Source organism: Bactrocera neohumeralis, chromosome 6 (assembly GCF_024586455.1).
Source record: "Bactrocera neohumeralis isolate Rockhampton chromosome 6, APGP_CSIRO_Bneo_wtdbg2-racon-allhic-juicebox.fasta_v2, whole genome shotgun sequence".
Lineage (NCBI taxonomy): Eukaryota > Metazoa > Arthropoda > Insecta > Diptera > Tephritidae > Bactrocera > Bactrocera neohumeralis.
In genome coordinates this window covers 8,481,051-8,504,232 of record NC_065923.1, presented here as the reverse complement: position 1 = coordinate 8,504,232, position 23,182 = coordinate 8,481,051, and the positions used below count along the sequence as shown (strand labels likewise).

Genomic DNA, 23,182 nt, shown 5'->3' with positions numbered 1-23,182 from the left:
AAATTGCTAGTTACTCAATGAATTCATTCACAATTGCACTTTTCCCACAATATGAATGCGACATATTGATTGTGCTCATTTGTATGTACTTCCTATGCGTACCTTTACATGGGGACTCTTTTGTCGCGCATTCTCTTTTGATGTCACTTTGTGCGTTCACACGAGGAAAAAGAGTCCAGCCACTTGAGTCGATTTTTTTGTCTTTATTTTCACAAAATTTTCGCAAATGTTTGTGCAGTTCTGCTACGCGACACTTAGAGCGTGGCTCATTTTATGTTGGCCACATATTTTGCTTAAAAGAAATTACCATCAATGTGGAGGAGAAGATTATGTTTTAAATCGCTATTAATATTTTCAAAGAAATACTTAAGACGAAAACTGCCTAGCTCATCAGAATGAATTGAATATCCGCTAATGATATTTTCAAGGCCAAATTTATGACGAGAATTTCCGATTTTTTGGGAGGTATTCAAATCCCGCCAGTTTGTTACTCTCTAGCAACGAACAGTTACGAAAAAGAACACAAAGAGTGCCACGTGAGCACTTGAGGCACGGTCCTTTCGTCTTTTATCGTCGCCGCCTGTCCCACAAAAACCGATTTGGGCGACAAAGGAGTCCGTGTGTGAATTGGTAATTATAGACACACTTACCATACATGCATACATATGTACATGAACTGTTTGCCTTACACATAACATTTATGTTTGCTTTCGTTTCATTTTAGTGCACTCTTATCTGTAAATCGCGATCTACACCGACTCGACACCAATCCACACGAATATCGAACACTCGCACACACGCAATCAGCGATGACACCGTTTTACGAATTCGCTCCGCCGCTTTTGCGTTTATTGAATGGGATAAGTACATCGCCATAAACAGATATTGTATGGAGCTGCAAGCAAGCACCCCAAAACGAAAACAGAAACCGAAAAAAACTGGAAATTTTCAAAATGAAAACAAACATTGTGGAAGCAAAGCGCAGCTGATAAGCTGGAGGTACCCACACGCTGTTCCGTCACCATCTGCAGCCAGAACACTTCGGGTCAATACTCGTGGTAGCGCCCAATGCTCCTCCGGACAGTTGATTACCCCATACCCCATCATTGTCGGGGTTTTTATGCCGTTGTTGTTGTTTTTTTCAAATGGCTGGGTGAGTGTGCCACCACTTCCGGTGTTAAAGTATTTTTAGATTTCACTATACATTTACACATAATTCGTACTTACACACGTACATACATACACACACATGCGTGCACATATTAATATGTGCTGCCTTTTTGCTTCCGTTTCATGCGCGTGCTTAAAAAGTATGAATGAATTACTTATTCGCTGCTTATGTGGTCTCTTTGCACATAACGAAGTGCAAGCACTGACACACACGCACCTACATAAATATCAACGCGCATACGGATCATGCTGTGAAAGAAACTGTTTGTAGTTGCTTTGCTTAAAGAATTTAATTAAGAACGACCGTATTTTGTTAAAGGCAGCGCAGTTGCCTGACCCGGTCATAGTTTGTTGTGGGATTCGATTTAGAGTGAAATTTATGGTTTGAAAATGTCCAAGAATATAATAGATTGGGTATATTAAATAAGTAAGTCTACATACAAGGACTATACAAGTATAGTTGATTCTTTGGATTTGCTCATATCTGAAAAAACTTTCTAAACAGGGTTTATTAAGGGGTTACATGGGTTTCCTCAGGTAAAAAACAGCCTCTTTCAACTTTTTTTTTTTTTCAATATAAAAAATGAAATATTTTATTCGAATTTTTATTGTTATAAACATACACTATTAGCAAAGAAATTCTGAAATTTTTGGAAAAAAATATTTTAAACTCGGCCATTGCGACGTCATTTCCGGTAACCTCTCGGAAAACAGATGCGCCCGCGTTGGCAGGACAACTTCTTACAGGATCAACTAAAGTGAAAAAATTTATGTGTTTTAGTTGAAACCTTAACTTAGAACTTAGTACATAGGAAAGAATTACTGAAAGTTGGATTTTTGTTGGACATTTTTACAAAAAAAAAAAAATGAAAATTTCAGTAAAAATTTCGCGACATTTTTTTCAAATAGTTGTAATCGAAAAAAAAATCCCTCATCCAAGTCTTTAAGAATTGTATCTCAAAGACCTGTGTAAAATTTCATGAAGATTCGTTGAGTAGTTCTCGAGAAATCTTACCAACCGACTTCAAAAACACAGTTTCGAGAAAAACGCGACTTCGCGACTAGGCTCCTTAGCCTCGAACGGACAAGTTCTCAAGGCTGTATCTTCCAATCTATTACTCGGATCAATTGAAAGTTTAGGACAATATTCTAGGGGGGTTGTAGAATTTAATAAGACAATAAAAATTGAACATCGTAAACCCATCTAACCCATGTATTACGTATCCACAGTAGTGCGAGGATTGTTGTCTTCAACAGCAGTATACTAAAATTTGCTTTACGAGTGGATATCGATTACCTACCTTTTCTGTGGTAGGTGGGTCTGCATTCGAAATTTTGTATATACTATACACATATGTTTTCGATTAGCGTCAATACTTAGCATAATATGTTAAAATACAATATCTGAAAAAACATTTCAGTTCAGACGTCTATAGCATTTAGTTACCAGACAAATTACCGATGGAAATCAGGATAAAGATTTTCGTAAAAGATCTTTTTTTATTAGGTAAACTGAAATCGACTTGAAAATTGTTTACACCAAACAAAGTGTGTAGAGAAAATTAGCAAAAGTTTTTTTTTTGTGCCAAAAACGGTATATCAACAGTTAATACACAATTTAACTGCATTCATAAGCAAAATATTCATACTAAGCTGTGTTGCTCAAATATTTTGACATGCCGCGTTTATTAATGGAAATATGAATACTCAGAATCGTACACCACACATACATACATACGTTTTGAATTTGCAACAATTTTGGTTTATTCGCCCAATTAGTTAAAATGGATATTTCGAGCATAGAATTTTCTTTCGCTTTACACAAACGCTTATGCGAGCATATGTATGCGTATGTACATATGTATATATTCGGTATTTTAAGACTAAAAATGTTTCATTTCGTCTGCGCTGTAGATAGCCGCATATCTGCGACTGAAACAGTCTGAAAATGTAGGACAAACGTCATTGACGCGACCACAGACGCCTCTGTCGACACCGTCTGAAGCGGTAAAGGCGCATGAGAAATGAGTGGAATGTCCACACGCTGAAACCACTGAAACAAAAGCCAAAGTGAAAACAATTTGAAAATCATCGGCTGCTAATCACGCGTCCTCGTGGACTTTTAACGTGGACACACAGACATGGTTACGCATATTTAAGAGAATTAAGAGTATGCTTGTATTTATTTAGATATCAAATATGAAGTTCTCTAAGTTTCAAGACCCTTTATATAATTTGGAAAATTTCCTATTCAATGTCTTCTAATGATCTTCAAAAAATCGTACCTTCAGTGTATAGAAGTCATTAATTTTTTAAACAACATTTACTTCGACACTTGAAATTTATATTGTCTAATGATGTGTTCATGTAGTTAAATTAATATTTTTTGTAATTTGGTTCCCAAAGCTGAGTTCTTATAAGTTGAAAGTTTTTAATTTTTCATGAAAATTTCCAACTGAAAAACTGAGTCAACGAAGTTCACGACAAACGTTTAAATTAATTCAATTCTACAAATCTTAACTATTTTAAATTCTACTTAACGTCACTGTTTCCATTTCTTAATGTTTCATTTTATGATTTGTGTTAAAATTTTGAGCAAAGCTGTCAATTAAATCAAAAAGGGGGCTCCCAAAAATGCGAACTCAGAGCTGCTATCTGATTTTTCAATTACTTAAGCTTCAGTAGTCTTCTACGAAGTAAAATCATGTTTTAGCATTTAAGACAGGCAGTAGTCTTCCGCGATGGGAATGTAGGTTTGGTTAGGTTAATCTGGTAGGCCAACAAGCCACGCATAGACCAGTTTGGTTCTTTGTGATACTAGATGGAGTTCAGTTTCTAGGTCCAGGAGAGTAGTTATCCTTTAGGATGCCTGCGCTTGAGGCGAATTTTAACAAACTCTGCCGTCTCACTATCGATACCTCCTCCAGTGTATCACACCGTGGGGATCCCAGATGCTTACAGCATAGTCTTGCTAATGAGGAACAAGTGCACAAGAGATGATCCATTGTTTTCCTGGTGCCCTGCTCTAGACATTTCCTGCAGTCTTCTAGTTCTGTCAGCACCATTCTGCGACCAGGAGTCGCCTCTAGACAGTGACCAGTTAACATTGCCGATAGGAATGTAAGTTTCGGATTATAGTATTGGTGTATTTACGGATTTACGGGTGTAAAATAATTAATCCGGGTGTGAAATCTAAATATTAGATATCTTTCCTCTTCTTAAGGCAGATTGTGTATTTGTACTAAAATTTGACCGTTTCTGGCTGCAAATTTGGACGACTGATGATTTTTTAATAGGCAATATGGGCAATGGATTCGTAAATTTTTGTTCCTCAGTATATATATTATATTATACGTGAACGTTCAGTTGTTGTTGTTTTATGAAGTCTTTGCTTACACAATGTGATTATGTCATAGATAACTGAAAGAGGATTGCACCGCGACTTAAGGTCTATTGTGGCCTTGATTATGTCATGCTTTGACCGCTTTTCGTTCCATATAAACTCTAGATGCCTTACCGATGCTGCAGAATAATAAGGGAGAAACGATGCCGCTGTGGGGAAATGCACCGAGCTGCGACTGCGATTAAAGGTGATATCTGTTGCAAACACAAATGCAACTCTGACTCGGCATTTTTTTATCTTTGAAGTATTACAAATAGCGAAGCGTCGTTAGAGTAGATTTGGGATTATCTACAGCTCATATACTCATATACATATATGTAAGTATGTGCATATGATTGTCTGTAAGTAAATCTGTATGAGCACTTAGCGCAGCGCTAAAGAAGTACAGCTATACAAAACGACCAATGGGACGTATCGGTGGAAGCGCAGGCGCCAGCAACACAATGCAACGCTTGATTAGATCGTCGATGCGCTACAATGGGAGCATTAGGCAAAGATATCTACTAGACACAGCGATAGCGTGGGTACTACAAATGCAAAGCTACTGAGGAGGCGGCTAGGGTGTGGAGCTTGGATGAATGGAAAACAGTTAATGAGTTCGGTCCGCGTCTGCTGCCGGAGATTCATTTGCGCTATTTGTGTGGCTGCATCTGTACAACAGCCATATACACACACATGCATATATGCATACAAGCGCAAATGAGTATTTATGAAGACAGTTGATTGTGTGAGTATCTGCGCTTGTGTGTGATGTTGTGGATGTGGGTTAAATTTTATGAATGAAGGCGTTCGTGTAAATGCATATGCGCACATGTGTACACATGCACTCGCTTGCATCCATAGAAGTGTGAGTGATCGCTAAACGCCAACAGTGCGAGCAAAGTGCTGTGTACGGCGACTGAAAGCCCGAAGCGCCACCTACACATGCAAACATATTAGTGTCTTTTTGTAGTCACGCATATGTGGATCTGCATGTGTGTAGGAGATGCATATGTGGGTCTAAATCTACATTTGTATGAGTTTCAATGCTCTTTAAGTATTTTCAATGAAGAGTAATTGTAAGCGAAGAGTAAAGCGAGCACAACAACACAGATGTGTAAGCGTAGTATTTATACGGATACTAATATATTGCTGCATTTTATTTGCCAAAAGAATGCGCCTGTAAGTAAGAGTTACGGATTTGTAGAGCACAATGTTAAATGAGCTAAATGTTCACTTTTTTAAACTCTTGCAACATGTTGCTATAGAATATAATAGTTTTGTTAACCTAACGGCTGTATGTATCATCTAAAACTAATCGAGATAGATATAGGGTTATATAACTATAAATTATATATCGAGACGGAGTAAAAATTAGGCGTGGCACCGCCCAGTTTTAGGTGACCTATATCTCGGGACCTACCCGATCGATTTCGATTAAATTTAGTCCGTAAAATTCTTCTCACGTTCCACCTTCCCATATGGCGAATTTTAAATTCCATTTCAATCTCTAGCTTTCCAAAAGAATATAACGGGATACAAATTTTGACGAATAATGGCTTTAGAGACACAGTATGATCAAAAATTGTCCAAATTTAACCAAAACTGCTCAACTCCCTAGGCACTCAATATGTAGACCCAGTGGTTATAGCTGACTTTTTACCAAAAATGTCGGTCAGTGTGTGAGATATATAATTGAAATTTAGAGATAATCTTTCCCTGGTAATTGTGTATCTGTGTGTGAAAAATCCGCCCTCTTATACATTACATAAAGGTTTTCGAACTTCCAGGTGATTTTATACCGCATATATCAACCAATATGTGAGTTATCTCCATGAAAATCAGAGAGCATGTTTTTACTCATGCCAATGTATCTTTGGGCCTAAAATAGATAAAATTTGGCGAAAATTTCACCTAGTCCCCATACAACTAATATCAGGATTTTCGAATATCCGGGTGACTTTATTCCATATGATTGGTGATTGTATGTAAGGTACCTTAATGAAATCCAGCTAAAATTTTTTTAGTATATGCCCTGTTAGTAGTATGTGGTATTGATACTTAATATAAAGTTTTGCCAGCACCTGAAACACATTCTTGGTCTTTAATCTTTGCAAGTTGCAAGAGTATAAAATGTTTGGTTACACCCGAATTTAGCCCTCTCTTACTTGTTATATACACATACATTTAATTATACAGCATATGTAAAGTGACAAAATCTTCTTGATTTTGAGATTTCACTGCTTATATGGATCGTTTCCCAAACCGAAATCGTGGGCTAAAGATAACTCAAATTGTTTTCTAAAAATATTGGTTAAAGTTGAAATATGAATACAAAAGTGAATATTAAGCATACAATTAAAAGGGTGCTTCTCATATATGTTAAGAATCTTTTTTCTGTTAAATAAAAACAGAAAAAGGGATAATGTTAACGAGGCTCAATGCAATCAGCGCCCTCACTAATTGAGACATATTTATATTTAAGTAAACATTTTTTATGATATTAAAATTTCATAAAATTTATTTATACGTTGGTTGTCTCTCAACACAGCGCAAATCAACACGCACTCATCAGTAACCACCTAATGCGTCAATTTATTTGACACCTTCATGCTTAAGGGCACTTGCTACAAACTAATTGCAATTACAGTTTGTTTGGCCATAGAAGATGAGTTGCCTGCAGAGCCATTTATATCTCACATAATTTATATACTCCTCACTCAGATCAAAGTATTCGCTTTGATTACAATGCACCTGCTGTTTGTTATGATTGCACTTTTCGAAAACTTCAAAACGAAAACGAAACGAAAACGAAGACCACCCCGGTAAAGACGCCGGATGCATTGATCTGTTGGCGGTGTTCGTAATTAACCTCCTGGCAGGTGGGGCATTGTGCTCCATAGATAAACAATGGCGTGAATCAGCGCACATGCATGCCGGGTATATGTGTGTGTGCGTGGCTATTTGCATCAGCTGTCCGTTGGTGAAGTCAGCTGCTTCCAAAAGTGGTTCAACTTATGTAAAGGTGTTTGTCTGGGAGCGTATGTGCGTGCTTATATACGCGGATGATGTCAGTGAAAGCAGTTGAAGTAATAGAAGACAGCAGCAGCGAAAAAGCTTACAACAATGCAAACACGCAAATGTCTGTATGTTCGTCCCAATGTAAGTAGCTGCAAAATGTTATGAGCATATAATTCGAACATTTGTTGCCAACCACTTACTTATCTGACGAATATTGTATCTATATGTATATGCATGCATACAGCTGTGGACAGAGATTTGGTGCACTTGCATTCATAATTAGAAATATTACTGTTATTTATAAGAGAGTGGTATTTCCATGATTTTATTAATGTTCGCAGGTGGACTGGTATATGTTGTCCTTTGTGAAGTCATAGAAAATAAGAATTCCTGTGTTCGAAATTATAAATTTGCAAAGGCACTTAATTTCAACACCCGCCAGTTCGGTGGGATGGCTGAAGGTATACGCTCTCAAGTGTTTAAGTCTTGACCTCCCGAACGCGGGACAGTCAAGAATAAAGTGTTGAGTTGTTTCTAACACATCTTCTTCCAAACAACTTCTGCAGATCTTCAGACTTCTGATAAGATTCCCAACCTTAAAGCATGTGCGTGAATAGGGCAATGATCTATTAAAAGCTTCAGAAGAGAGACTAGCCTTACTGAGGACAAAGAGATCGCTAGATGTCTTGCGATCAATCTTGGGCCAGAAGGCTTTCGCGACTGCGCAAGTACTGATGGTGGTCAAGCGTTGGCCAAGCTTCCACGAAGCCCAGCTATCCAGTAGTAGAACACAAGAGGATGCGGGAAGTCCGAACCGCTCCCATTCTACAGATAGTTCTAGGGTGCCTTTCCTTGCTAGCTCATTTGCTTTGCAATTACCTGCGATTCCGCTATGACCCGGCACCTATACCAAAGACATTCGATGCTATTGATAGCGAGGTTAGGCACTCTTCGACTAACCCTGAACGCACTGTAAATGAGTTCAAGGCTAGTATCGCCGCTCTACTATCTGAGTGAATGGTCACTTCTCTACAGGAGGCCGCACTCTGGAGCAGCAAATCTACTGCTACCTTGTTGGCTACAACCTCAGCAGAAACTATCGGGAATTCTTCATGTAGTCAGGAAGTCTGAAACTGGAGTTGATGGAGAGTTCCTAACAGTAAAAACCTCCACCAACCTTCCCCCAAGCTTTGGCCCATCCGTAAAGAAGCTCACTGCCCCTCTACTCCAACGACTTTTTCCCACCAATAGCTGCCTTCTTAGTATACTATTATATGTATAGGGGCAAACCTCCAGAGTTCGGTTTGGCGGCTCCATGATCTAGATGATCCGGTACGCTATCAAAATGTGGAGGATATCAGAGTATTCACATACGCGCTCTTTCAAGAACCCAGATTCTCTGAATCTAATATCCACTTTCGCGGCATTATGGATAACTTTGCATATCGTGATATACTAGGGAACGATGTTATGTCAGTAAATTGAATATTTATGCAAGATAACGATCCAAGCATACAGCAAAAGTAGCAAAAAACTGGCCTGGGCAAGACAAAAAATCCACTTCTCAATTGGCCAGCGTAAAGTCCTGATCTAAAACCGATCGATAACTTGTAGAATGACGTCAACATACATATATATGATATAAATCGCCTTACAGATCTTCTAAAGTGCACTATGCTTGTCCAAGTCAATTTTGACTTAATAATGTAAACTGACCTGAAGTTTTATTAAAAGAAACTAAATACTTGATTTTTTAGTTTTTAGTGAAGTAATAAATAGTTTTTGTGCAATGTAACGGTTTAACTTTCTTTAAATGTAACGTCATTAAGTATTGCTTCCCACAATAAGAAAGTGCGCTAAATCGCTGCCCAAAGCTGTATGTACATACATACATACATACATATATGCATAGTTGCACGCACACAAGCTTACATTCTGTGAAAATGAGTGAGTGGGAAGTGGACTTGTTTGTATGTTTGGTGGGTTCGTTAGTTGGCGAATTATGGAATCGTGTAAAAATTTTTATGAATGAAATTCACGCGAGTTCAATGAACCAAGCTTTAGCTCTATGCGCATACATATATGTAGCGAGCGTGTGTACGTGATCGCATTCACATGAAGGTTTGTATGTTTCGCATGCATGTCTGCGCACACTCGTATATATACAATATACAAACATACATGCCAATATATACATACATATATGTATGTAACCAAACGTTTCATTCATACTTCGCACATAAAGCTAACATTGTTAACATTGTTATTGTAGTCGGTTGTTGTCACCGATTATGGTGCATAATGAATACTTAATAATTAGGTTTGCATGTATGTAGGAGATTGTGTGGAGCCAAGCTATATAGTGCACCATTGCTATTCTCTATATGGATAATTATTGAACCAATACTTGCGCGTTTGTTATAGTTGCCAATATGCACCCACACAGCGGCGGAGAGCAGTCAACTGCACATTGGCCGACAACTGCCAGACGTCTGCACAAACCGCACAGTGCAATGGAGCGCCACAAACAGTTAATTCGCATGAAAGAATTCTTAGCTCTCAATGTGTACGTATGTGGCTAACATCGTCTCTTTGACGCTGGCGTGATTTAATATTACAAATGATGCTGCCATCTATATCTTTTTGTGTGAAAAAGATTTTTTTTTATATTCACAGCAAAATGGAAATCCCAACAAAATGCAACTTCTTACAAGCAAGACAACCTCACGAATATCAACCCTGAGAATATTAGAAGAGTTAAGGTCCGTTTATGCGAAGCAAATGTGGATGAACAGTTAAAATTCTTAAGGTAAGCACACAATTTTATTTTATATTTGTTTAATTTTTTATTTATTTATTTATTTTTTTGAAATTCAAAAAAGGAAAAAGCTCTTCGCATGTTTTTATAATATAAAATTAATTAAATATTTCCTCATTAAATATTTTGCAAAAAAAAAATTTGCATGAAATACTTTCCATTGCCCTCGTTCCATATGAATAAAATATTAACCAAACAATTGCAAGCAATTATGTGTGTATGTGTGTTTGCGCCATGCAAAGTGCACACTGTCATCGTTATCGGCGTCATTGCCGTCATCGGTGCATTCATCGTCACGAGCACGACTATCAGCAGCAGGCATTGCATGCATGGCGACGTCACCGCTGGCATTGCCATTATTGCTCCAACAACACCAACGTCATCATCACTGCACTTCGTATCCGCTATAATTACAGACACACAAACACAGGCGCACATTTACGCTCACTTCGAAGGCATTTCATTGCGGTGTTTCTCTGTGCTGTTAGATAAAATTCTCAGACCTTGTTTGGTTATTGCGCACGATTATTTGCTGCATTAAATGATTTTGTTTTTATTATTGTCGCTGCCATTGTTGCTAAACATTAGTCTGTCTGGTAAGCATGTAAGAAAATTGATTCAATATAAAATGTGCACACACACACGCGGTATGCAGGGCATGATTACAGTACCGAAGTGCAGGTATGTATATACTCAGAAAAAAATTCTAGAGATGTTAATTTCAAAAATTAAATACATATTCCTTCACTTATTACTTTTACGTAAAGGATATGCATATGAACATTTATAGCGTTACTCATACGCCGGGTGGCACAAATTTCTTCGTTGTTCTTCACATAATAGTTGTCTGTTTAAGTAATCCTGGATAATACAATAATTAAATAATATTTCAATACTACACTTAGACTTTGTTGAAACATATGTATATACATATCTACATAAAGCCAATTATTAAAGTAAAACAGCTAATGAATTTTTGGAAAAGAGCTACTCATATTTTGGTGAAAATACATTTCATTACTACAATTTGCATACTCAACTGCACACGAGTGCATATGCTGGCGTCGGCGTGCATGCGCTATTGTACCCGATGGAGCTGTCATGCATAAAATTGCAGAGGGCATAATTTGCGTAATACCCTTTTAACATTTTCCCCGCCTTTGGTGAGCATAAATTATGGGGGTCCATTTCGAGTGAGTGACTGCGGCATGGCCCAGAGCACTGCACACCGAAGTAACGTTAGTTGAATCAGTTGAGTGAAGCTAACGGTTATTTTCGACCGCAGTATGTTTGGCTTATATTCAATAACTTCAGGTTATAATAGAATATAACACAGTGGTGGTGTTAATTTATATCTGGTTCACTGCTTTTAAAATACCTGCCATGTGAAGTTCTGCGAGTGTGACTATCAGCTATTTTGTACAACACCTTTCAATATACACACATACTTATGCCTATTTTAGTCTCTAAGGTACATATGTATAAGACTTTAATGCCCTCAATACCATTAAGATATCGCAAGCTTACTTCACGCATTTCATGCTCGTCCGATGTATATAAGTAGTTTACGTAAATCAAATGAGTCAACAAATATCTCGCCTGCTGATTAAACGGCACTAACCGATCACACCCCCAATCCGCAATCACTTGCAAATTTATAACATTCTTGTCACATGAGAAACGCTTGAGTTGCGTGGCAAGTCGGTCATTTGACAATGAAGTCCGAACCGCTACACAAAAGCAAAACATACGCAGATAAGATTTCGAGTAAAAATGCCTTTCTGCCAATTATTATTACCAACATGCAAACATTGCTATCTAGGTGCCCGCACATACACACATACGCTGGAGCAGACATATTTCTTGTTGGCGCCACAAGTACTTAAGAAATGCGATTACTGTCAGTTAAGTCTATTGACGTGCATATCTATCGCTACACACATACCCACACATACACGCACATATAGTATATATAATATTTGCTCATATTTTTCTGCTCTAAAACGAAGGTAATAACAATAGTTTTTCGAAGTATTCGAGTAATGGCATTTAATTATTGGCCAAATGTCATGGCACAATATACTCGCATACGCTGAGATGAGTATTAAACTATTAGAAAGTCATATGAGTTCATATATAAATACTCACTGTGAATTTTGTAGAATATGAAATGTAATTTTACCGTTAACTCTACAAATATTAGCGGCTACCCAGTACAATCGACTGCGGGGTAGGGGGCGTATGAGTGATTTCGAAAGTTTTCGCACAGTCTCAAACCTGCTCAACTGTTTATGGCGAAAATTCCACGGAATATACTAAATTATATTTGAATACGGCATGAGCTACCGTTATTATATTTAAAGTAAGTGCTGCCAGCTTGGTAGACATTACAAATTGTAATTATTTTTTCTCAATTTCTGCGAAAAATTGCTTTTTTAATGTAATAAATAATACATTTGGTACTGAAGATTAACTCGAAACTAAAATGTTTGCATAACTTTCGACATTGAACACAAATCCAAGACTTTGCTCAATAACCTGGAATCATTGCTTGCTACGCCCAATGTACACAACTGCTTAAACGCCGTTATATGCTACGAGACAGCATCGTTTCGACAGTTATGAAAGGCATAAGGCAGCACTATTAAAAGAACAAAATCATATAGATGTATGTACATCCGTCAAGTGCTTGTGCACAAATATTATCTAGCGTAGATAATGTGTTCTAAATAAGCATGATTATGTAACACAGCACAGATACATACATTTCACATATGACTACACATCATTTCGTGCCTAATCGTATGCTTCCATTTCGACACACACACATGTACCTACACATACATACATACATATGTATGTGTATACGTTTGACATCACTTCAATTGATTTAGACTGACGATGACCTCCATGCTGGCCAACAACAAAGGTGGCATGCCTTTATAATGAGAAACAAATGCCGCCATGACAAGCAATCAAACCTACATAAAGTTGATTTTATGTTTATTTTGTAAGATTTAAAAACAAAAAATCCACATTTTTTTTACATTCAATGACAAATTCCACTGTTTCAGAGAAACCAATCGCATACCTGGCCGTGTGTGTACACTTATTTACATTTAGTATACACATATACATATATTGACATACATACATGTATGTAGGCATGAAGGTACTGTGACATAAAAAACGCTTTACAACAGTGTAAAATGTGATTACAAACATGAAATTCCAAAACGCTTACGATAACAGCGTCATCACTTGAAAATGTTCACAATAAGCCCGTCGCCAAACGTTGATACTACGTACAAAAACAAAAACAAAAACAACGAAAGAGACACAAAAATGAAGCCGAACCAAATAACAAAATCATGTCATATACATACATACCTACATACATACATACCATATGCATTGGCATGAGCATACGTACAAACATACATACATATGTACCAAATAAGTAGGCACTCATACGTATACACACACAGTTGAGGCATTTCAAATATTAATTCATAAATTCGTCCAACGCATAGACCATATACACTGCCACTACATCCACATATTACCTAAATACCGCTTTGTCTGTATGTATGTACGCATTGCACAAACGCTTCATGTAAACCCCAACGCCTGTATAGCCCAATGTATGGAAGTGTGTGTATGAGTGCGCGTATATCTGGCAGGCGCATTCGCTGTGGAATGCGGTTTTGTAACTTCTAAAATGAATTTCTCAAGTAAAACGGTTAACGTCGAATGTCGAAGGCTATCCACCATCATGGCAGCCGAGACATTGTGCTTGCGACTGAAGAGCAGAGAGAAAGTCACTTAGGTATTCATGTGAGAGTGTGTAGATAGAATGAGCGGATATTTTCCCGTCTTTATGTTTTGCATTTTACCTTCCATGCTCGGTTCGTGTGGTGTCTTCTGCATTTGCCCATTCGACTGACCGTTAGCTATCAAGTTCCTCTACTGCCTCCCCTCCTCAATTCGATCTTACCATAAATATATTCAGTGTCACTATATCGGATTTTTCGAGTGGCTAGCCTCCAGTTAAGTTAATGTAACTGATGAGTTGGTTATTATCAGCGAATATGTCGCAGCTACTCGTATACAAATTTATAGTGCTTTCGTTACAGAATTCCACGAGTAATCACATTCTAATCGGACTATTTCCAAATATTATCCATTTTATGTGATTTAAATATTTAATAATAACTTTATGTCAGTGTAGTGGCAGTGGTAGTCGCTTGAAAACCGAATATCGAATGTAACTGCAAAGTGAACTGAACTTGAAAACCGCCACTCAAGTTTGACTCTCTGTCAAAAGTCTGGCTTGGTGTTGCTCCTCTCTTATGTATCTTTTACGACCGATTGAGACAAACCGATGCGTCATTTGATAAAAGTCAGGTTTACCTTCAAGATTACTGTAAAGAGAGTGTGAGACACAGTGTGAGTACGTGAGAGAGGCGATGAGAGTAAAACCTGAAAGAGTTTGTATCGCTTTGGAAGAAGGTATAAAGTCGAAGACCAACGTTTTATTTGTATACAAGTATGCGCCTATGTATGTATGTATGTAATGGATATGAGGAGTTGAGAACTGAGACACCACGAGTGTTCAAGCGCAAACACAGAGTGTGTGGTGTTGTAGACAACGCATGGGCATGGGCAAATACGCGATGAAACAGTATATTGAGCGAATGATATTGAAAAGAGCACACGGACAAAGAATGATTGAATGAAAGAAAATAAACATTTTCATTCAGTAAAAATTCAGTTGTTGCTGCAGCGTGGAACATACTGGCCACAGCCGACGCTAACACCAACAGCACTTAACAGTTACAGAATGAACTGTGTCGTAATAACAACGTCTTAAATTATACACTCGCATACTTTTCGATCTAAAGAAATTATAACGCAAGAACAGCAAGTGTTGAGTGGTGATGAGTGCTGAGTGGTGTTAAATGATCGTGACGTTTGGATTTCTAAAACGAAATGCACTAAATACCGACTCAAATGTGCCTGGAAAACGAACCAGCATGCAGTTGTTAGTGAAAACTTCGCACATGTCACTGTTACTACATTTGAGGAAGTGCGAATTGGACATGTATGTATTGCTTATAAGTATGTAAATTGTAAATATGTGTGTGGTTAGTTGTAAGTGTGACAGCTGCGCAGGAAACAGGATGCACGAGGACTACAGCTGTAACGCGACGTGGATAAGTGCTGGGTACTGTTGTGATATGTGAAGAGAAGCGTACAAGGTGTGAACATACCATATTGAAAAACACGTTAAAGATATGCTGGAATACGTTGCGAGTAATTGGATTGTAACGGCACTTAATTAGAATAGTTAGAATTTTTTCTTTTTCGTTGCTTAGGTTTGCAACAATATTTAGTTATTGCTAATTTTCGACTAAATTAGCATATTTTCGGTGAGCCTGTGTGTTACGTAAGAGTTCGATAAGTTTGAGGATGCCTTGAAAGTGTATCTAAAGTCGTCCATATGTAGGTGCAATATGTTTGCACAAGTATTTGTATGTGCGGCTGTGTGCTTGTGTGAAAATAAATCTGCGATCTTGCTTGACAGCATTCCACAAACTTACAAAGAAACAAACAAACCGACCAACTTGAACAGAAATACAAACAAGCGCTTGAAAATTAGCAACTACAACAGCAGCAACAGCAACAGCAACAATAGCAACATCAACAATATCTTACTCAAGCTGCGGTCATATGAATAAGTGGACGATAAGTAAACGAAAACGACGTAGAAAGGTTAAGGTATCTCGCCATTAAGACACTACAATGCCGATTCTGAGCTGAATAAGACTCTAGGCGTGACGCATGTAGTAAACCATAGCATTGGATTCCGATTTCGCTTGGCTATATCTAGTCTGCTGCCTCTCCGACCCGCTACAATGTTACTTGACCGCTTTGTGTACATACATACATACATACATGCATACTAACTCACTTACATATGTATGTTGGTATGTTTGTGTGGTTGGAGAAATTTTTAGATTTAGTTTTAGCTTTCTTGCTATTTCAGCATTTCGACAACGACAGTAACGGTGAAAGCGGCTCGAAGAATGTGCGGCTGCCAATAAAGAAAGTTTCCGAAGGGGTTGGAGCCAAGGTTGCTAATTTCGTGTGCCAAAAATTGAAAAAAAAAGTCGTTAAAAAATTTAACATCGCAAAATTAATTTCTCTGCAATATCAAATTGTTTTTATGGTAGCCAGCTATACATGAGGAGATTCTCAGACTTTTGCACAAATTATTATTGACAGGGAAAACTTAAAAATTGAAATTCCAATCAAAATCTTAGGATCGCTTACCAAAATAATAAGAACAAAAATAAACTCATTTATATGCATAATACTTGATTAAATGTATTTTGCGGCAAAACTTTTGAAACATTAATAAAAGTTATTAAATTTAAAAATTATGCACCAATCAAGCAACTATTGTACGGTTTTTATAATTTCAGACGCATCCTAAAACACACCTATTATATATATGTAAATATATAAAGCGTGCACACACATTCGCGTCTATTAAGAGCGCGTCTGACTCCATACGTTGCATAGCGTTGTTGTTGTAGTCACTTTGCTGGCAATAAAACACTGGAATGTTGTTCCGTCGTTGCTGCTTCCATCTCACGGATGCTGCGCCTGCTCGGCACTTGCCTGCAGTTGTTGCTGTGTTGCTGTGTTGCTGTCTGGCAGAAATGCTGCCTCAAGAGTTCTCATTCATCTTGCTGTTTCAGCTCAACACCAAGTAGCTTCTGACGGCATGTATTGCTTCTTGTTGCTCGCCGTCGTCGTCGTCGTTGATCTTGCGCCTTTTATTGCACAGTTATGAGCGCGCTCGTGTGTGGTTATTGTAGACGCTCCGGCATTCATTGACCACTGCTAGGCGTAATTGTTGTTTTTACTTATTTTGTTGCCACCGCGACTTGAACTGGCTGCTGGCTGCTAGTTGCATTCTTGCGAGCACAACGACTGCAAAACAACAATGCCAACATCAACGAAAGCATGCCATTCTATATAAAACTAACAGTCTGAAAAAGTACGCAGGCGGACTGACGACTGCGTCAGACAGACATATAAACGGACTCACTCGCACACACACACACACACACACACACACACACACACACACACATATATATGTTTGAAGCAGGAGCTCGATGCACGACAGTACGTTGGACAGACAGTAAGGCTGGCAGGCATGCAAAGAGACTGATCTTGCTGACTCGCTGACTTGTAGTTGCCTAGCCAGTTCTGCTGGTTGTTAGTATGCAGCGCGGCTCTCCAGTTACTAGCGTGTGCTTGTGTGTTGTTCATGTGTGAATTCTCGTCTGCGTGTGTGTATGTGTTGGTGTGCAGAATGAAATTGATTGAACATTCCTGACTCGTGAGTCACCGCCGAACCATCTCTAGCCAGTTTTCTAGCCAGCTATGCATGGCAGCAGTGCGCAGACCTTAACGCAATCAAACAAGAGTCAGCCAGTGCAGAACAATCAATATGATGCTGTAAGTAATGGAATGTGCTTATCGTCGTTGTAGTTGTTGCTGTCGCTGTTCACTCACTGCTGCTGCTGCTGCGGCCACCTTAGATGATTGTGGTGAATAATGGTGCTGATGATGAAGCCAAATGAATTGGAATTTTTATTATGCAGCCTTGTGCTTCTCATTACTGCCACATGCATAAATGCTAACTTCGCAAGGCAGTAAATGCACTCAGTGAAAATTGAATGCTATATTAGTGTTAATGCGATGGGGTGCAATCATCAAAACTGAAAAAAAAAATTTGACTCTTTCTAAGCTTGGCATTTGGCAAAGATTTTCAAATCAGTGGTTTGTGGAATCTATTTAGGATCACCAGACTTTCGTTTGTAATTAGCGCTTGCATTGGAAACTTTGACTCACAGAACTAGCTTTTCATCACGTTAGTTCTGGTCCCGTTTTTAATACTAAGTTCGTTTGATATGAATTTGAATTTGAAAGCTTTAAGGGAGGAGCCTGCTTTAGAGGCTTAAAAAATTCGATTTTTTTGAGGAGTTTTTCGGAAGGGAAAGAAATAATTGATTAAAGCGAAATTTTAAGGGTTTATAGTTATTTGTTTAAACATCATTCATAAATTTTTTTGATACGAAATCTTCGATATTCTGCCTTTGGGCAGCAATTGCCCGATGCATCTCGCATGTCCATTTGTCGGACGGCGGGCAGGATCCAGGACGCAATTTCTGTCAGAAACAAAAAATTCAAAGAGATTCATAATAGTTCTAGTTAAACTGAAAGAATTCCAAAAAAATTTTAACATTTTAAAATTTTTTTATAAATTAAAAAATAAGTGGTTTTTGACTAGAAAAATTTGACTTTATGTTGTTTAAAAATATGTTCAAACTTGTCTTTGCTCAGTTTTTTTAGTTTAAATAAAAGATAATTTAATGCCAAAGATAATAAACGTTGCCCCAATTCCATAAGACGTTTAGATTTTTTTCTAGCCTGCCCGCCAATTAAGAAAAATCGTAAAAATGAAAGACGTTCGGTCACTATTTCCCTTCTAGCTTCGAAAATATTTCGAATTCCCATCTATAACTTTGGGGACATATTCTTAGATTGTTTTTAAAGAGATTTTAGCAAATAAAATAGATTTTTTGAAACCTCTAAAGCAGGCTCCCTTAAGTGAAGATTCGTGTTTCCCAAAGTTGTTGGTGTGGTAGCCATTAAAACTCAACTGTAATGGAAGTCCTCAGCGTAATTTTCATTCAAACTTATTAGATTTATAATTGTATATAGAATTAACTGATACAAAGACGTCTGATTGCTATATGATTTAGTAAGTCCTAAATCTTTCTTTTATTAAAAATTTTATTCACCAGCTCAAATCTGTAAACGTTTTCTCATTTCATAAACAAGATTACAGTTGCATTTTTTAAAATGGATTTTGGCATGTATTCGCCCACTCTTCGCTTGAGTTTGCTGAACGCCAGCATAAATTTGTCACAAATAGTTGTATTCTAAATGATAAATATGCTTGAAACAACCAGCTCGCAATTCGATCTATTAATATGTGAGTGCAGTGTGTGATGTATGTATGTATGTATGTATAATATGTAACATAAATATGTGAGTAGTTACACCGGTTAAGGGTATTGATTTCAAAGAAATCAAAGTAATCGATATGTCTGCTCGCCGGAATAACAGTTTACAATGCAGCAATGCGCGCACTGACCGAATGAGATATGGAAACAGAAACAGCAAAAGTCAATCACCAGTATGGAATGCCACCGTATTGAATTGAAAGTCAAGTCGAGTCCCTAAGCAGCGAGTCAAGGCGAATAACTCTAAACTGGGAGTAGAAGGGGGGTGAGGGGGCAGGTATGTAGATCGGTATGTTGGTATAAGTAGTGGAGACGAAATGGCAAGCCAATAAGAGTCAACAAACGGACTTGTTTACTGCTGCGCACACATACACTCGTGCTCGCACTCAAATATTTGTGCTACTTACATACCAAAACCAGATTATGAGAAAGAATGAAAATAACAACAACATTACAGACGAAAAAATGTCGAACACACAGACGATTCGTTGAAAAGACCAATGACTACAACTAACTAAAAGGCAAACCGTAAGCAGTCGAACGGAACGAGTTAAAAACGACGCTCGTAGCTGCTGGTCTATGAGGTAGGTGAAGTAGAGGAGGTGGCGGCAGCGGCGGCGGCTTTTATTGGAATGTTTGGACAAACTTACACAAGTTCTACTTTCTTGGGTTAATGAAAATGAACTAAGTCATAAATAAGTGCGTGTGTGTGTGTGTGTGTTTGTGTGCATGTGTAGAAATAAAGTGAAGTTAACAGTGAGTGGCGACCACAAAATTGATAACGTCAGCAGAATGAAGTCAATTGATGTTGGCGATGGCATAATCAAACACAAATGCGGCACATACACACGATGGCTGGCGGAGTAACGGTAAATATAAGCACTTAATCAATGGAATGCAACTTGGAGCGTAAAATTCTCAAAAACAAAAATTGTGGAGGGGAAGCATAAACACTGTAACATACTCGCTTTTGTTACGTGCTGAGCGGGCTATGCCATGTGACCAATTACAGTAATTTATAATTTTATTATTATTGAATATCAGGGAACAAAGAAATGTGCATTCAGTCGAGGAATTAAGCTTTCTTGCTGTGCAATTTGTAACAAATTTTGTGCTATGCGAGAGTTCAGATGCGGATGATCACACGCTTATGCCATAAATACTATCCAAGCAGCACTCGGCAGATTTCTATAAATCGCGGAGGATAAAATATCCTGAATATATCTTAAATATAATTCACTGCGTTTTGCCGAAGCTGTGCTGAATGCTTACAGCATTTAAAAATGGAAAGGAACACCAGAAATTCAATACCAGCATATTCAGTTTCGTGAATTAATTCAATTATTTTTTGTTAAATTGAAATTTAATGAGTGTATTCTATGTATAGAGCAAAATTCAGCTCAATGTTGACGTTTCTCGAAAACTGTTGCATAGTTTGTGGCGCTTTAGCCGACGTATTGCGTTATTTGTGATTCAGGAGGCTAGTGAAGATTGGAAAAAAATAAAATTGCGTGCGGCAAGGTAATTTATATCACTTATTAAGCATATAAGATCGAAATTATTTACTAGCAGTGTGCCAAGTGCACGTCCATAACTGGGGAACTGTTGCAACTTCACTCAATTAAGCTGTGCTGCACCTATACACAAGTCCGCTGCATGTGTGTGTGTGTGTTTGTATGTTAAGGCACACAGATTCACATGAACACATGCATTTGCCGCCGCCATGCGTTTATGTGTGTGTGTATTTGTGTATAAGTCTGAGTTGGTGGCAGCAACGCGCAGTAATAAAATGAAATATGCGAATGAACGGACGGATAGATAGTAGATGAGTGAATGAATAAATGAATGAAAGAATGTTGACCTAATTTCGTTTATATGTTTATTTTACACACATTTCTTTTTTATTTCTAGCTTCATTTGATGTGCTTGTTGCTTGTTGGTCTCACTTGTTGGCGTTTAGTGGCTTGTTGTTGTTGTTACTTTCATGCGGCGGCGCTATCATCGATTGGTAAGCTTAACATATATACATATGTATTTACACACACACACACACGTACATATAAAAAGACACCTTCCGTCACCCCTTTGCGAGCGCACGCAGATCTTTTCCGAGCAACTACTAACAGCTATGTGGCGAAATGAAAAAGCGAAAAAACACTCATACTTACACAGGCGAACCAAGAAGAAGAAGAAGCAGAAAACGAAATAAATATCTTAGAGCGCATACCCACACACACACACACACAGCCAGCAAGCATATCATCACACACGAACGCTATGCGCTTGTGTTGTGATTGTTGTTTGAATAAGACACAGTGAAAGAGGCAACAACAGCAATCAATATATGTTTGAGTACACATACACCCATACACAGCCACGCACACACACACACACACACACATGTATGTAAGTGATAGAAATGAAGAAATGAAATGTTTTTATTAGACACTTTTTTATTTTTATTGGATTGACACGAACCACAGTTGGAGCTGTGCTTCCGAACATTGCGAGCGGTTTTCTTAGCTGTGACAGCCAGCAGCCGACAGCCTGTTTCACATACAAAAAAAAAAAATAAAAATAAATAACAAAGAAGTAAAAATAAAGCAGGCATCGCCGAAGTATTTACATTTTTTCGCTGAACTTTCTTTCTGCTGCTCAATCTTTCAAATTTCGCGAATATCAGTGCTCTTTTTCTTTGTTTTTCGCCTTATGACTTATGTGAACAAAGTGTTGTGCTAAGTGCTTGATTAGCATATGTACTCGTCTACATAATAATTCGTACAAATGTGGGATTGTGGATAGAAATAAAAGTGTGCTTTTGAGCAAACTTATGGTATGATTGAGGATGTGCCATACATGTACATATGTATGTATGCAAGTGTGTGTGCGCAAGAGTTTAAGACATAGCATTGACGATCGCATAACCACTCGCCGTCTGGAAGCAGCCCCACGTGCCGACGTCGGCGACTGACCTACTTAAATATTTTACTGATGCGCACTCGGCAGCGCCAGCTCACATGCACGCACCACACACACGCACACCGATTTTTATGAACTCGTTAGCGGCGGTATGTTTGTAAGTAAACTTGTACACATTAAATAATATTAACTTTCAAACATTGGAGCATTTATATAACAACAATTTGCGTTGTGGGAAAATCGGTTTTTGTAGCTTTCCAAAATGACTCAGCAGCAATTAGGATTGGAATGTGTCAGTTCTTTCTCACTTATTCGATTTTTACTTCGATATCACGACTTCATCTTCATGTGCGACTAAATGACAGTGTTCAGCATAAGTAATTGTATATTTTGAATTGTTTGGTGCTTTGAGCGTGACATATCTACAACTTACAAGAGGAAACAGCAATGAAATTAAAAATTAAAAAAAGTGTCTTTGCTCCAAATCTGTTATATTATTATTAGTTATGGTATAAACTTCACTTTACTTTTTGCCTCTGCAATCCTTGCCACCAACTTCTGCGCATTTTTGGTTTCTCTTTGGTTATAATTATTAAAAGTAATTACAAATATTTTTTCCATTAAAATTTATTTATCTTACAATCAGGTTAAAATCTGCAGACTTACCATACCCTTGTACTAAAAATTTTTTAGAAGCCAATCTGTGAACTTCAGATTTCTCAAAATCTTACAAAATGGCCAGTTCCTGTAAGCCTCAAAGAC

The 23,182-nt window shown here is 37.9% G+C and overlaps 1 long non-coding RNA gene across 1 annotated transcript in view; it reads left to right on the top strand.

Annotated features, from left to right (window-relative positions):
* Positions 1 to 22,207, top strand: part of LOC126763725 (uncharacterized) — a 32,953-nt gene extending 10,746 nt beyond the window's left edge. The window contains exons 2-4 of the long non-coding RNA XR_007667659.1: positions 725 to 1,153; positions 10,250 to 10,382; positions 21,413 to 22,207. This is a non-coding gene — a long non-coding RNA (uncharacterized LOC126763725). The remainder of the gene's footprint in view (positions 1 to 724; positions 1,154 to 10,249; positions 10,383 to 21,412) is intronic.
* The last annotated feature ends 975 nt before the right edge of the window (positions 22,208 to 23,182 follow it).